Source organism: Notechis scutatus, chromosome 1 (genome assembly GCF_049901735.1).
Source record: "Notechis scutatus isolate UNSWTSFEM ecotype Mainland chromosome 1, rNotScu1.2, whole genome shotgun sequence".
NCBI lineage: Eukaryota > Metazoa > Chordata > Lepidosauria > Squamata > Elapidae > Notechis > Notechis scutatus.
In genome coordinates this window covers 38,001,827-38,017,919 of record NC_142009.1, presented here as the reverse complement: position 1 = coordinate 38,017,919, position 16,093 = coordinate 38,001,827, and the positions used below count along the sequence as shown (strand labels likewise).

General features: G+C 36.9%; 1 protein-coding gene across 2 annotated transcripts in view; it reads right to left on the bottom strand.

Annotated features, from left to right (window-relative positions):
• The window catches only part of LOC148132751 (uncharacterized), an 88,661-nt gene that overhangs the window by 39,160 nt on the left and 33,408 nt on the right, over positions 1-16,093 (bottom strand). For both annotated transcript variants that reach the window (XR_015748781.1, XR_015748785.1), the window contains exon 3: positions 6,701-6,933. The gene's annotated coding sequence lies outside the window, so the exon portion shown is untranslated. The remainder of the gene's footprint in view (positions 1-6,700; positions 6,934-16,093) is intronic.

The window sequence follows — 16,093 nt, the reverse complement described above, 5'->3', positions numbered from 1 at the left end:
GATACGCCCCTTCTCGGCGAGCCGCAAGGAGCATCCAGCCCCACCCTAATTTCTCCGTCTGGTGGGGCTCTTTCTTCAGCCAAGGAGCCAATAGTAGATTAGAAAGAATCAATAACCTCTCTTCTCGTTATCGCAAAAACTGGGGAGGCGCTCCGCGATGTCACGTGAGGGGCGGAGCGTTTCCTCATCTAAAGCTCAGCCTGCAAGAAGAGGACTGGAAGCACATCCCAGTCTCTGGATGCTCCTTGCGGCTCGCCGAGAAGGGGCGTATCAGGTAAGAACCAACGCCCATCATCATCATCAACATCATCATCACCATCATAATTGGCTAAGGTCAGCAGGGTAGAGAAGAATGGCATAATGAAGTCACTAAAGAAAATGGACTTTTTAACTCAATTTTTAACATATTTAGAACACAATGGGGTGATGTCCTGTTTACTGTTTTGATGCTACATTTCAATGGTACAAACTGGCAACAAATGTTTGGGTGATACATGATACTCAAATTAAGAATTGTCCAACCCTGTTTGCTCTTCCTCAGAGAGTCAATGAGAAAAGGAAGAGTATTTCCCATTCTCTTCAACCTAATTCTTTTAAATGGAGATTTCAAGCTTAGATCAAATAACTTTAATACATATTTGTTAGATTCCAGGTGATAGTTATTCACATGTGTTGAACCATAAAGTTCTTATTCCATAAAAGTGAATTGTGCCCATTATTATTTATTCACTTTTTTTTTTTAAAAAAAGCACACTTCTATGATCAGTTTCATTTGATGTCAAGTTAAGAAAAGCATAATATATCCCTAACACTACTCTGAAAGTGTGTCATCATGCTAACTATTGCCTTTTCTCTTTGCTCTCTTCCATGAACAGCTACCATGATTGCTCCCACTCTTTTGCTGTCATCGGCGTTTAATCAAACTCAGCAGCTGTTTATAGCAATTACTATAAAGCAATAGACATTATCCTTTAACTAACTGTCTTATTAATATAGGTAGTTACACAGCTATTTCATAGTTAGTCTTAAATAACTGCCTTTAATTATTTTATTAACATAAATAACCATCTCAATAAATTTCAATTAAATGCACATGCAAGAAACAATTTAAAGCATCACACTAAATTGCATCTGGTTACTGTCGTTTAAATTAATGGCACTACATCGTTCAGTTAAAACACAACCTTAAGTTATTTGGGAAAATGATTTTTTTTTAAATTGGAGAGAGGAGAGTGAGGTATTAATGGATTGGCAAAACTAAATGTCATCACTTGAGAATAAGGTTCATCATGGTTTTTATATGTCAAACATTTTGTTTACCAAAATATATAGAGGGTGTGATTGCTTTTAACTTGACTATTGAAACTAAAGTTTCAATGATTTATATTTCATTTTGACCTTAAAATATTGCTTTCCCACTGATTTGTGGGAATTGGCAAGATGCTGATGACAGAAAAATCATTTATCTTGAAAACAAATATGTATCAAGTTCTTGATGCCTTTCTTTTTGTCCCTTCAGATCAGTTTGCTGAAGTTTCTTCTCCAGAACGTTACTGCTACATTGCCACCACTAGACATAGTTTTGCAGCTATCATTCAAGAAGATTCAAGTGACATATTTGGAGCAATAGGGAGAACCTAATTAGAACCTAGTTCTCCAAAATGACAGACTGCTCTTTGAACTACTTATTCAAATGTGCTTCTTTCTCTGCTATGCCACAAAACATGACAATATTCTATAAAGTTTTACTTACTTAAGTGCCATTATTTTAAGTTCAATTCCTGGTAACTGGATAAACACCCACCATCTGGATTTCTTTTTGAACGAAACAATTTCAAAGAACAATCTAGTAATATCTTTTAGGTTACTGAAATAGATTATGGCTCTATGTAGAACAGCAACAACAAAAACATGCCAAATTATCAACTGGTGCAGGTGTAAGATATCCACAGGCTTGTATAATTTCTTGGGTTTTTCTTCCCCCCTGCAGCTACTTCACCTTCTGATTTCTTTCTGTAATATGAATCTTTTCTAAGCAATTCACATATTCCTTTGTATTTTTATTTTGTGTTTTATTGTGCCTTATCCCTCCCCAAATCAAACATGCCAATAGCATTTTAAATAAATAAATAAAAACCATAATCAGTAAACTGTCCAAAGGTATGCATACTCAATGGGACATTTCCTATTTTCTCACAGTTTTAATCCTATCCTTAAAAAAAAAGATTAGAAAGTTCAATATCAAGAACTAATTGTAGACAACCTTCATATATAAATATAATTTAAAGGTAGAATTCTTGTGTTATATGCAAAAGAGCAGCTGCGATCAGTCACTCTGGACAATTTAACTATATAGACTAATAACCCAACTTACTACAGAGTATTAGATGTCCAGGAGGGACAGAGTACATTCCAAAGAAGAAACTTAGTCCAATTGTTATGTGTGAGAGAAAGACAGTAAAGACAGCCCCTCCCTAATAGTTCACATTGTGTATTGTATATGGAGATAGTAGTGTGTTCATTCTGTTTATAGGTGTGAAAAAAACAAATTCAGCTTATAAATATCACCAAGTGTCATTCTTGGTTTTGGTCCTAACAGTTAAGGATAGTTTCTGGGTATCTTTCTATACCTTCTGATATCTGTTTAGCCATCAAGACTGGCATATGGAAGTTGATTTTCTATTAAAGTTCATAAGATGATGCTTTATAAGGCTTAGTTTTGATAAAATTCAGCAGCATTTGAAAGAATTAAATCATTCCAGGAACATTTCCCACCTGGTCATAGTTTAAGAGTGGAATTCTCTAAGGAATATAATATATAGAATAATATGAACTTGATAACTTCATATTTTTCTCTCTCCAGGAATATGTGAGAATCTTCTATCTCTTGAAATCTTATTTAAAAACCATTTGACTTTTTAATGAATTCTTCAGATGCTTTACAAGAAATTGAATTTTTAAACCGACTCTATAGGTTAAGATGAGTGTGGGAGAGGGAAAAAAAACTTATCCAAGTATCTCCAAGAAATACAGTTTTTTCAATCTTTCTCAAAAACTTCTTAGACATTTTACTCAAGAAGAAATCTCTGTTTGCTTCAAATCTTTCTTTCCATGAAATTCTTGTTGCTTCTTTTAAAACAAAGCTACCACCTTGAATGAGTTGTTGATGCTATAGGCTACCTTTAAATCTTATCAGTGCATCTTTCTTGTCTTTTGACATATATGCAATCCCTGGAATCCAGAAATCTCTGTATTTGGACAACTAAATTATTACTTGTCAGTTCAACCTCAAATGAGAGACAGATGTTTTGTTTCAGTAATGTTCCCTTCAGAAAGCCAGGCTTACTTTCTTGTTCTGCCTCCTTGCTTCTTCCTTGCATATTCCTGACAGTTCAGGTACATGCCTTAACCCTGGGAACTTATATATGATCTTTCTTAGTCTCTCAATTAAGACTGTATATTTTAGCATTTTAAACAATGGTTGAGCCACGTGACTATCAGATGTTACATTTTAAAGAATAGAAAAAGAAATTACTGACAATGTAAATATATTTGGATGGAATCTGCATGTTAAGCAACTTTCCTTTGAAATATTTTGTTGCAGAATTTTTAAGATCTTTTAGACAAATTCTTGGCATTAACTGGATTGATATTACAACTCTTTGTTCAATGTTACATTTCTTCCCCATTTCTTAAATATTAGTTAATCTTACTAAAATGTGTTTTTGTTTTCTTGGAATTGTAATAGCAGTTCTACAGCCTTATCTCTGAATATGATTCACTTGGGTTTGGGGCAAAATATAGAGATGGAATGGATCACACCTGTAGATAAACGGTTCCCCACAGACTCTCAGAATTTTTTTGTTACTTCATTGCATTCTTCTGGATCAATTATGAGCATTGGGAATGGAAGGCATAGTATGTCCTGTTTTCTTCTTTCTCCATGGCCAGTTCCAATTGGTATTGTTCATGGGGAGAGAGGTCAAGCCCAAACAGTATCAAAAGGCTTGATACTTATAGCCTTCCCCCAAATAACTGGTTTGATATAGGCTGTTAAACCAAAGGTGGTATTCAGCAAGATTCTGACCAGTTCTGGAGAACCGGTAGCAGAAATTTTGAGTACTTTGGAGAATTGGCAAATACCACCTCCGACTGGCCCTGCCCCCATCTATTTTTGGCCTCCCAAATCCCAGCTGATTGGCTGGGTCTTCTTTTGTTGCCCTGCACAGGAGAACGGAGCTGGAAAGCAGGTTAGTGGGATGGGGAAGGAATGGGATTTTGCAGTAACCTTCTCCAGTCACGCTCACCAAGTTATGCCCACCAACCTATGCCATGTCCACCAAGCCATGCCCAAAGAACCGGTAGTAAAAAGTTTTGAATCCCACTACTGTGTTAAGCTATATGCAATTGAGAACCACTGTACCAGAAACATAACTAAACATGCATGCGTCAGATCAAAAATGGTATTAGATATTCCAAGAATATGCCAGAGTAGAGCATGGAACTTAATGTCTCCTGAAAAAAATGAAGAAACAGAACTAACTCTTGAAAATGAACCATCATAATTTCTGCAAAGGTAAGCCTTGTCTTATGAAATCTTTTTAAAAAACAAACTTTTAGATAAAGTGATTCAACAGACAATGCCAACTTTTTAAACCTCAAAGCCATGAGACTACTTAGTAACCAGAAGAGATGTACCTTTCAGGAACTGGTAACTGGGAGAATAAGGGCAATTTTCAGTCTGGAAAGATGGGAAAGGAACCCCTTCCAGGAAGCAGTATTGGAAAGTATTTATACAGTCTGGAGTTAGATATAAACACTGATGGGGCAAAGCTTTCTGTGATGTCAAATTGTTCAAAGTTAAAATGTAAAATTCTTCAAGTGAAGTTAAATATGTCATCATTTTATGGACACATCCATGCAATTTTTTTTCAGGGGGGCGGGCAAGACTATAGAAGGGGAGGAATAAAACTGTGGAGTCTTGAAAGAATAATAAGAATCCTTTGAGAATAATAAGAAACCTTTGAGTTGAAATAGGTCCTTGCAATTTCCTGTTCATCCACAAGTTGCCCGCATAAGCACACCAATTGTGCCTGCCGTCCCTGTCCTATTGTTTCTTTTTATTTTTCTTATACGTATCCATCTCATGTATTCATAACTATGTTTATACTTATACCTGTTATCTTGTAAGCGATTGACAAATCAAATAAATAAAAATAAATAAAGTTATTTTCTTGGTTTCAAGCAGAGGTGGTATTTAGCTGGTTCGGACTGGTTATGGCAGACCAGTAGCGAAAATTTTGACTGGTTCAAGGAACCGGCAAATACCACCTCTAGCTGGCTCCGCCCATCTGCCCCACTCTTACATCTCCTATATTCTGTTTATTTGCTCAGCTGGTTCGCACAGCAGAGCGGATTGCCACACCTCAGCTGAGCTAAAACATCAGCATTGAGGCAGGGGGCAGTGTCTGAGCCCTGTGTGCAGAGGCGCAAAGCCCGCATTTGGCACGTGTGTGTATTACGTGCCTGTACAGCTCACCAGCATTGATACAAAGAGCGGTGTTTGAGCCCTGCACACGTGAAGCAAACTCTCCGAACCGGTAGGAAAATATTTTGAAACCCACCACTGGTTTCAAGACAGGTTTGCTATTGGCCATTTCTGGGATGCATTGTGGTCTAGTTTTCAGTATTGGGCTTCCTAATGGTATTCTCTCCAACCAATTCTGTTTAGTTTTTGTTGTTGTTGTTTCTTTGCTTTTGTTACAGCAATTCCGTAAAGCTAATATCACTGGGACTTTTCTTCCTGGAGCAAAGTTACCAATACTCGAATACAGTTCATCAGTCTGGAATCCTTATCACGTATGTGATATTAATACAATTGAGAAAGTCCAGAAGTATTTCACAAGAAGAGTTCTCCACTCTTCTACCCGTTGTAGAATACCTTATGCCACCAGACTCAAATTCTAAAACTAGAAAACCTCGAATTACGCCGTCTTCGATCCGACTTAAGCATGGTATATAAAATCATACATTGCAATGTCCTACCTGTCAATGAATACTTCAGCTTTAACCATAACAACACAAGAGCACACAACAGATACAAACTCAAAGTAAACCGCACCAAACTTGATTGCAGGAAATACGACTTCAGCAATAGAGTGGTCAATGTCTGGAATACTCTACCCGACTCTGTAGTCTCTTCCCCAAACCCCAAAAACTTTAACCTGAGACTGTCTACTATTGACCTCACCCCTTTCCTAAGAGGTCTGTAGGGGCGTGCATAAAGCGCACCAACGTGCCTACCGTCCCTGTCCTATTGTTTCTCTTATTCTTTTATTTTTCTTATATGTACCTATTTCATATATTCACAACCATGTATACACTTGTACTTATTATCTTGTAAACAATTGACAAATCAAATAAATAAATAAATAAAATAAATAATGGGAGACATAAAAGTGAAATAATAATAAGAAACAAAAAAAATATAATACTATGACTTGGCGATCAAAGTTGAACACTTATGAAAAAAGAAATCTACAATTCATATTTCACTTGATTCTCAGTGACTCCTATTCCCTCTACCAGTTCTCAAAATAAGTTTAATATATATTAATAAATTGATTATTAAACTGATTAGAACCGATAGTTCTGCAGGTAGTCCATGGTTATAAGTCATAAAGGTTGTAAATTTTATTACCTCTTTTGTGCCAGTCATTAATATGTGTGTGTGTGTGTGTATGTGTGTAGATTTTCACAGGTACAGGTAGGCAGGTCTTGGCGTGTTCGGGTCTTTTCCCGTGTAAAATTGAGATTATTTTGGTGATGTTTCGACGAGGTCCCACTCGCCATCTTCAGGCTGGTGCTTTCAGCTTCATGCTTCATGCTTTTTTGCTCGCACAAACATATTATACAGTGGAGTCTGGGCAGTTCCTGCATAATTTCAAAGTACAAAGACAAAAAGTCAGCTATCACCTTTTGTTTCAAATGCATATTGATAAAACTCCTGCCCCTGACACACACACACACCCATCCATGAGTGGTATGATGCTGAAAATGAACAAACAAGAGAGAGAAACCAAGGGGGAAAAGCTCCTGGGACAGCTTTCAGCTGCAGAGTATTCTCCAAGAACTCTGTCCAAGAATAATCTAGTAAAATGTGGACAGAGAACCATTGACCTCGGCTTTTCTCTGAACATATGCAGCTCTGATCAGTCTGGAATTTCAAGAAAAACAAGGTCTTGAACTCTAATCCTCAGACACATAACAAAGCACACTTCACAGCTGTGATGCACAGCAACTATCAGCTTGGAGGACTGAGTAGGTCCCAAGACAATGCCTCTTTTATCACCCAGAGGACAAATATCTAGACAGCAATATTTTCTGCATGAATGCTCCAAGCATCTCGCAGAACTCCAAACTGAAAGGAGAAAACCCAAGCTAAGAGTGTTTGCTGAGTGATCATTTTAATTTACTACTTAATGTAAATCTAAATGAACTGACACCCAGTTTGAGATGGACAGAAAACAATCATCACAGAGACAAAAAAGGAAGAAAGGGGGGGAAAGGAGGGGGTAGACAGAAAGAGGGGGGAAGAGAAAGAGAGAGAGAGAGAGAGAGCTAATATTGCAACCTCTGAGTGGCAGAGGTTTAAGCAAGTTTAGCAATGATGCTGTAAGAGGGAGGGAGCAATGGGCGGGAGTTCTGTTTCTGCAACTCGATTTCCATAATAAGTTGTGTAATTTATTTATTTTTTTCCACGGTTGATTTATTAAACTGTGGGAACAATGGAGGGCCAGAAATGGTTGCTGGGTATGAAAACATTTCATTATGCAAAAGCACAAATAGCATTATCCCAAAGCGAAAATGATTTGGGACTCTACTAGACAAGATGCTGGTATCAGAAGGAGGGGAAAATGCAGGTAACTTGACATTAAGTTGGAACATTCATTCTCAATTATTCTACATTGCAAGTAATCTTGGTGGGAACAATAGATTGTGTGGGTGGGGGGGGGGGGGGAGATTTGCATTCTTTGTTGTGCATGTCTTTGTCAGTTGAATTAGAGAAAAAAGGAAGCATGATTTTATGTGAAATAAAGGGAAATAAAACATATAATGCTTGGCCCCAAATTCAGCCTTTGTTATGAATTCATAGCCTCTGCAGCAACATTTTAAAGCTTGTTTGTAAGCATGCTTTGTTTTGTAAAGGAATGTATTTATTGAGTTATCTATGCAAATGAGTACCATATGTTTAATAAAAATATTAAAATGACTGAAATAAAAGATATAACAGATACATTTATTAGAAATCAATTGTAAATTCATTTTTATTATTAGATTTTTAGTTTGGTTAGGCCAGTAATAGTTTGGTTAATTGATAACTCCAACAGCATGTACACTAGTTATTCCTTTGAACTGTTTTTAATTCATTTTTCTCTTGTTCCCATTTTTTTAAAAATATGACCGATAGTTAGAAGCTGCAGCCTTATGACCCTATGATCCATAGATAAAGAAAGTGGACTAATTTCAAAAAGAAAAAAGCACCCACATTGAAATTTAAAATACTTTATGACCACTGCCATTCTGTCCATGACAATAGCAAAAAGAAATGGGAAAAGTTATATCAGAGCTGATTTATTTTTATTTTATTTTGGTCAACTTAGCAGGGGTGGGATTTTACCAGTTCGCACCTATTTGCTAGAACCAGTTGTTAACATTCTAAGCAGTTCAGAGAACCGGTTGTTAGAAGAAATTACTGGCCTAATCCTGTGAGGAAGGCAGGAAGGAAACATTCTCGTGTTGCTTACAGAAACTGCCTTTCCGTTAACCCTTATTACGTTCTTGGCAGGACTAGATTTCATGTCTCAGGAACTTCTCTGGAGTTTTTTTCCCCTCCTTTGCTGGTACTTTTCTTGTGTGGAGTGACCATTCAAAGTTACAATGGCACTGAAAAAAGTGACTTATGACCATTTTTCACACTTACGACTGTTGCAACATCCCCACAGTCATGAGAGGCCAGGTGAGGAGATGCATGCCTCGATGTGAATGATATTGAGTTGGCCACACCCAGCCAATAACATGACCACCAAGCCATGTCCACCCAGTCACATGACCACCAAGCCATGCCCACCACCTAAGCCACACCCACAGAACCAGTTGTTAAAAAATGTGAATCCCACTCCTGCAGCTTAGCAATAGCATTTAGACTTATATACCACTTCATGGTGCTTTACAGCCCTCTCTAAGCAGTTTACAAAGTCAGAATATTGTCCCCAACAATCTGGGCCCTCATTTTACCAACTTTGGAAGGATAGAAAGCTGAGTCAACCTTGAGAACTCCTGGCAGTGACCAGAATTAGCCTGCAATACTAATACAGAATTAGCCTGCAATGCATTCTAACCACTGCGTCACCACGGCTCATATCAAACTTCTCATTTTCCCCAGCTTGACCAGAGAAAAGCGGATGGGATTATCATGCCTGTGGAGCAGGTGAATTCCCATGTTGTGCCATGCATTTATGAAGACATAGTCGTCCCCCCAAAGTACAGATCAATGTACATGTCTCACTGCCTTGTACTGCATATACCATGTTGCATGAACATCTGAAAAGCTCAGGAGGATCTTCAGCCAACACAATATATGGGCCCATTTTAAACCTAAGGCAGAAACTTGTCCACCCAAAGGATACAAACTAAGCAATGTGTATTGCACTGCTCAGGTGACCCTGAGTACACAGATAAACCTCCAAGTGGCCTCAGTGACACTCTAAAATAATGCAAATGACTAGCTGTCTGCAAGGAATTTAAATCCTTCCATTCCTCACATAGACATTAAAATAATTTCAATAGCATCCTAAAAACTATATAGATCTAGTTTTAAATAATTCAGGGGAGCCCTGCTTCTAAATATTAGTGCAGCACTCTCAGTTTGTTTATTTTATTTTAATTTTGATGATTAGACAGAACAGATTAAACAATACCATGATGTAACTTTAGAGAGGGGTTAAATATATATTTGTTCTTATAATGGCTGTGAATATTGGAAGCCACTTTTTATATTTTTTCTTTCTTTTTTCAAGTTTTTTTGCACTTTTTGCTTTTACTTGGATTTTCTTTCTTTCTTTATATTGTGTTCATTTTTATCTTGTGTAAATGTGTGTGTAAATGTATGCATGTGTGAGATTTTCACAATAATAAGATCCAGTGGTCAGCAGGTGTTTGATTTTATCTTCCTGCCATATTGTTTGAATAGTCTTCTACTATATGTGTTAAAGAACAAAAAGCATGAAGTCATCAACTGAGTTGGTGTAATGCAATTCAGAAGTCCACTCTACCTTTAATATTCTCTGAAAACAAGGATTCAACCAATAATTCTGGATGTTATCTACCAGCTCTCAAGACTAAAGCTTTAATAAATGGCTGAAAAGAACAATAAACAATACTGACCAAAAGAAAACTGTTTTGGTAATGTGACTTAGGGCAATAGGAAATATACACATTTAACTATTTAACCTTCTTTTATCTTGTGCTTCTGCTGGCTTGTCTCCAAATTGGTTTAACAAAATCCTGTCCAGGTTGAGACACTTTGGCAACAGTGGTTTTTAACTGTACATCTTCCAAAGTCACTGTATGAGTGAGATGGATACTCTATATATTTGATACCTAAAATAAATAAATAAATAATGAAACATCCAAGAGCCAAGCAACAAGCTGGGAGGATTCAATCCTCTGCCTAAAATAAATAAGTTAGATAAAGAATTGTTGTTCAGTCCCAACTGCAGGATGCCATGTCTGTTAGGAATAACCATAGTTACCTAACGTTGTTTGGGTAAATAATATATAAACCATGATAGCAAAGTTTAAATGTGTTTTTCACTTTAAACTCTAAATGATATAATTTGGGTGCGGTTGAGAAACTGCCATAAGAGGGAGCTAGAGAACCTGGATTGCTACTGGATTGATGGTTGATTGTTCTGCGTGTTTCCTGTTGATGACGTCGAAGGAGGAAAGAGTTTTGAATGCTGCATATCTAATCTACTGTGAGAAGATATTTACTGGACTGATTTATGGATTGACATTGTAAGTTAACTGATTTATTTTGACACTGGATTTTTACAATTGAACAATCTCCGGACTGAACTGACTGAACACTAGTGAATGATATTTGGACTGTTTGACCCTGCTAAACTCTTAATGGAATAAACTATTCAACTAAGACAGTGTATCCATTTTTACTGAGTGTGTAAACTAAAAAACGCTTTCTCTCATATTCACCTGAATGCCTGACTGCTGTGCACATTCTGCTAGGGTATATCCCTAACACTGGTTATGGGCCCAGGCTGCACAGTCAGACTAACCAGGATACAACAGGCTTATATAAATTGAGAGTTAGTGTAGTTACACAATACTGTAAACCGACAGCTGTGTTTTATTAGTTTATTATAGTTTAATATCCAAAGAAAAATGGCACAAGTCAATTTACCAAGTTTGTCTCTAATATCCAAACTGGATGGAACAAACTATGTTTCATAGTCTATGAAATGCAGTCTACTTCTACGCAGAGAAGGTTTGTGGAGTATAATTCAAAACCCACCAGAGGTAGATGATTGGGATCCAGAAGATGAGAATGATGCCCAGAAAATAAATGAATATAAACTGAAAAATGAGCAAGCTCTATGTATAATAGGACTGACATTCTGTGACCAGCAGCTTGTCCATATTCGTGGAGAAGAAACAGCTGCTAAGTGTTGGGAGAATTTAAAGAAGATTTATGTTCGAGACAGTGTAGGAGCACATATAAATCTTACATGGAGGCTGTTCAGAACACATCTTCAAAAGAATGGAGACATGTTGACTCATATAAACACTATGAAGAAGATTTTTCAGGAACTGCATGAAAAAGAACTTATCTTCACAGGACTGCATCAGGTTTATATAATTTTGTCTTCGTTAGATGAGAGCTATGACGACTATGTAACTTCACTGGAAGTACTGCCAAAAGATAACCTCACATTAACTGACATTACTGGCAGATTAATTGAAGAAGCCAGGAGAAGGCTTGAAAGGGATCAACTGAGAAGGGAACAACCACAAGAAGAGAAATTATCTTCAACAGCCTATACAATTAAAAAATGTTTTAATTGTGGAGGAAAAGGACATTTGGCTAGATTCTGCAAAAAAGGAAAACGTCAGAATGCCAAAAAGCATCAAAAAGATGAATTTTTTTTTGAAATAGCCATGTATAGCAGCAAAATTGTAAATAATAATTTATGGGTTGTAGATAGTGGAGCGTTGCACTGCATAACAAAAGATAAGAAAAGATGTATTAAGATGTCAACGAGTTCACAACAGATATCGTTAGCTTATGGCTGGAAAATGAAAGCAAAAGCTGAAGGTATTGCACATTGTTCATGTATAAAAGAAAATGTTAAAATGTTGTATGTACCACAACTTAAGTTTAATTTGCTTTCAGTTAGAGTTTTGATTAAACTAGGTTATGTAGTTACCTTTAGGGGAGAAAACTGCATAATAGAAAAGGAAGGTAAAAAAGTGACTGCAACTCTAAAGGATGAATTGTATGTATTGAATGATAATCAATTAGAGGTGGCTAATACAGTGTATAATAACGTTAAGCCTCATGATGAATGCATACATTTGCTACACAGACGTTTAGGGCATATAAATTTTAAAATGCTCAAGCAAACAGTTGAACTGTCTGAAGGTATAAAACTGAAGCCTTGCAGTAAGTATTTGCACTGCAATGCTTGCAGTCAAGAAAAGAGCAAGGTAATACCAGCAAATAGAATTAATGGATTTAAAACTAAAGAGCCTCTAGAGGTCGTATTTGCTGATATTATAGGTCCTAAAAAACCTAGTATGGGAGGTGCTCGTTATATATTAAGCATAATGGATCATTACTCAAGATATGGTTTCTGTTATTTAATGAAGAGTAAAACGGAAACATATCAGAATTTCTTTAATTGGTTGAAGTTTGCTGAAAGAAAAACTAAAAGAAAACTAGTAACTCTTGTAACTGATAATGGTACGGAATTTATAAATAAGAAATTCCAAAATAGACTGAATATGGCAGGTGTTGAACATAAAAAGTCTGCAACATATAGGCCACAACATAATTATTTTATAGAAAGACGAGGCCAAACAATACAAGCAATGGCTCGTACTATGTTGTCAGATTCAGGATTACCTGAAACTTTGTGGGGAGAAGCAATAATGTGTGGTAATCATATATTAAATAATGTTGTTAACACAACAACAGGTGAATTACCATTCACACGGTGGCATGGTAGAAAACCTGACCTAAGCTACATGCACACATTTGGAGCACCAGCATGAGTGCACATTCCTACACAACTGAGACATAAGGGGCAGTATAGGGCTAAAATGTTATTCTTTGTAGGTTATGAATCTAATCACAAATCGTACAGATTCTGGGAAAAAGGTACATCTAGCGTTTACTGTAGTGCTAGTGCACAATTCCTTGAACATGTAGGATGGGAAAAACTGGAGCAAGATTCAAGTAAGGATATAATCATAGAAACCTATAGAAGATCAAAACAATATATCAGTAAGCAAAAGAGTACAATTAAAGAAGAAGTACAGGAAGAGCTCACAAAACCAGAACAGGAAAGAATAGATGAACAGGATGAGGTAGATAAACAGGAACAAGTAGTACATGAAAGTCCACCTGTAAGCCCTGTAATACCTAGACGTTCAACACATGAAACCAGACCACCTGACAGGTACCAAGCAAGTGTAGTTTGCCAAGTTAGTAAAGTTCCAACTACAGTTGAAGAACTTAGAATGTATCCTGAAAAGGATCAAGAAAATTGGCATAGAGCGATGGAGAAGGAACTAAATTCACTGAAACAAATGGAAGTTTATGAAAACGTTAAATTACCTCCAGGTAAAAAATCCATTGGCTGTAAATGGATATTTAAATTGAAAACAGGTAAATATGGAACTGTTACCCATAAGGCTAGGTTGGTAGCTCAAGGATTTAATCAAACTGCAAGTGATTATGACGAAGTATTTGCACCGAGTCTAAAAGCAACAACCTTGAGAGCAGCTTTAGTGTGGGCAGCTAAGAAGAACTATATCATAAATCACTATAGATGTAGAAACTGCCTATCTGCATGCACCATTGCAGCACACAATATACCTAAAGAAACCTGTAGGAATTAAGAACGATAGAACAAATAATGACTGTTGGAAGCTTAAAAAGAGTCTCTATGGATTAAAACAATCTGGTTACGAATGGAACCAATATATTGTTAAGGAGTTAACCAATATAGGGTTTAAAGCAGGTTTAGCTGATTCATGTTTATTTAAGAGAGAGACTAATGGAACAGTATCATTGTTATTATTATTCACTGATGATATTGCCTTAATCACAAAAACTAATAATGAAGCTACTGAAATAATATCATTATTAGGTAAGAAGATAAAAATAAAGCAACTAGGAGAGATAAAGCAGTATCTAGGATTAACCATAAATAAAACCAAAAGTGGCTATAAGATATCTCAAGAGGATAAGATTTATCAATTACTAAAAACATACAAGATGGAACTTTGTAAGCCGGCTAAAACTCCAATGAGTCAAGAATTTAGCCACACTGATATTCAAAGTCAAAAGTTTGATAAAACTATCTATCAATCGCTAATTGGTCAAGGCCAGATATTGCTTATGCCGTTAATCAATTGGCACGATTCAACGCTGAACCTACTGAACGACACTGGCAAGCGACAAAGCGTATATTAAGATATCTTAAAAGGACAATGCACTATGCATTGTATTTGGAGCCAAAAGATGATCTGATTTTAAGTGCATATGCTGATGCAAGTTTTGCAACAGACATAAACACTAGGAAATCAACTTCAGGTACGGCTATACTGTTAGGAAAGACACTGATTGGTTGGAGGTCAATTAGACAGCAACACATAAGTATGTCTACAATGGAAGCAGAATTTTCATGTCTATCTTTGTTGTGTACTGATTTGATTCTTTATAAACAATTGTTAATGGATATGGGAATAAATGTAAATGATTCCATTGTAGTATATGAGGACAATCAAGCAGCCATACGAATGGCTACAAATATTGCTGTGAAAACAAGAACTAAGCATACAGATCTTAGATATCTAAATGTAAGGCAATCTGTACAAAGTAATTTGATAAGACTGGAATATTGTATGTCTGAAGACAATATAGCTGATCAATTTACGAAGGCCCAAGGTTCAATCAAACACAAAGAAAGTTGTGATGATTATGGGTTAAGATTGTAAAGAGATGTATATATTTTTATGTTTCCCAAAAGGGGAGTATGTTAGGAATAACCATAGTTACCTAACGTTGTTTGGGTAAATAATATGTGATAGCAAAGTTTAAATGTGTTTTTCACTTTAAACTCTAAATCAGGGTCCCCAACCGCCGGTCCGCGGACCGTACCGGCTGAACAAGCCTTACCGGGCCGCTGGTTGCTGGCGCCGCCATCTTTTTGGTAAAAAAGCAATTTTTCGCCAAAAGATGGCGGCGCCAGCTTCCGTGAGCTTTCGGGTAGAAAGCCATTTTACTCGAAAAGCTCACCAGAAGCATGGCGCGCTATTGACAAAACACCCGTGACGTCACCGGAAGTGATTTTCGTCAAAAAGATGGCGGCGCCAGCTAACGCTGAACCGGGCGGGCGCCAGCTGACGCCGGACCGGGCCGTGGCGTCGAAAGGTTGGGGATCCCTGCTCTAAATGATATAATTTGGGTGTGGTTGAGAAACTGCCATAAGAGGGAGCTAGAGAACCTGGATTGCTACTGGATTGATGGTTGATTGTTCTGCGTGTTCCCTGTTGATGACGTTGAAGGAGGAAAGAGTTTTGAATGCTGCATATCTAATCTACTGTGAGAAGATATTTACTGGACTGATTTATGGATTGACATTGTAAGTTAACTGATTTATTTTGACACTGGATTTTTACAATTGAACAATCTCCGGACTGAACTGACTGAACACTAGTGAATGATATTTGGACTGTTTGACCCTGCTAAACTCTTAATGGAATAAACTATTCAACTAAGACAGTG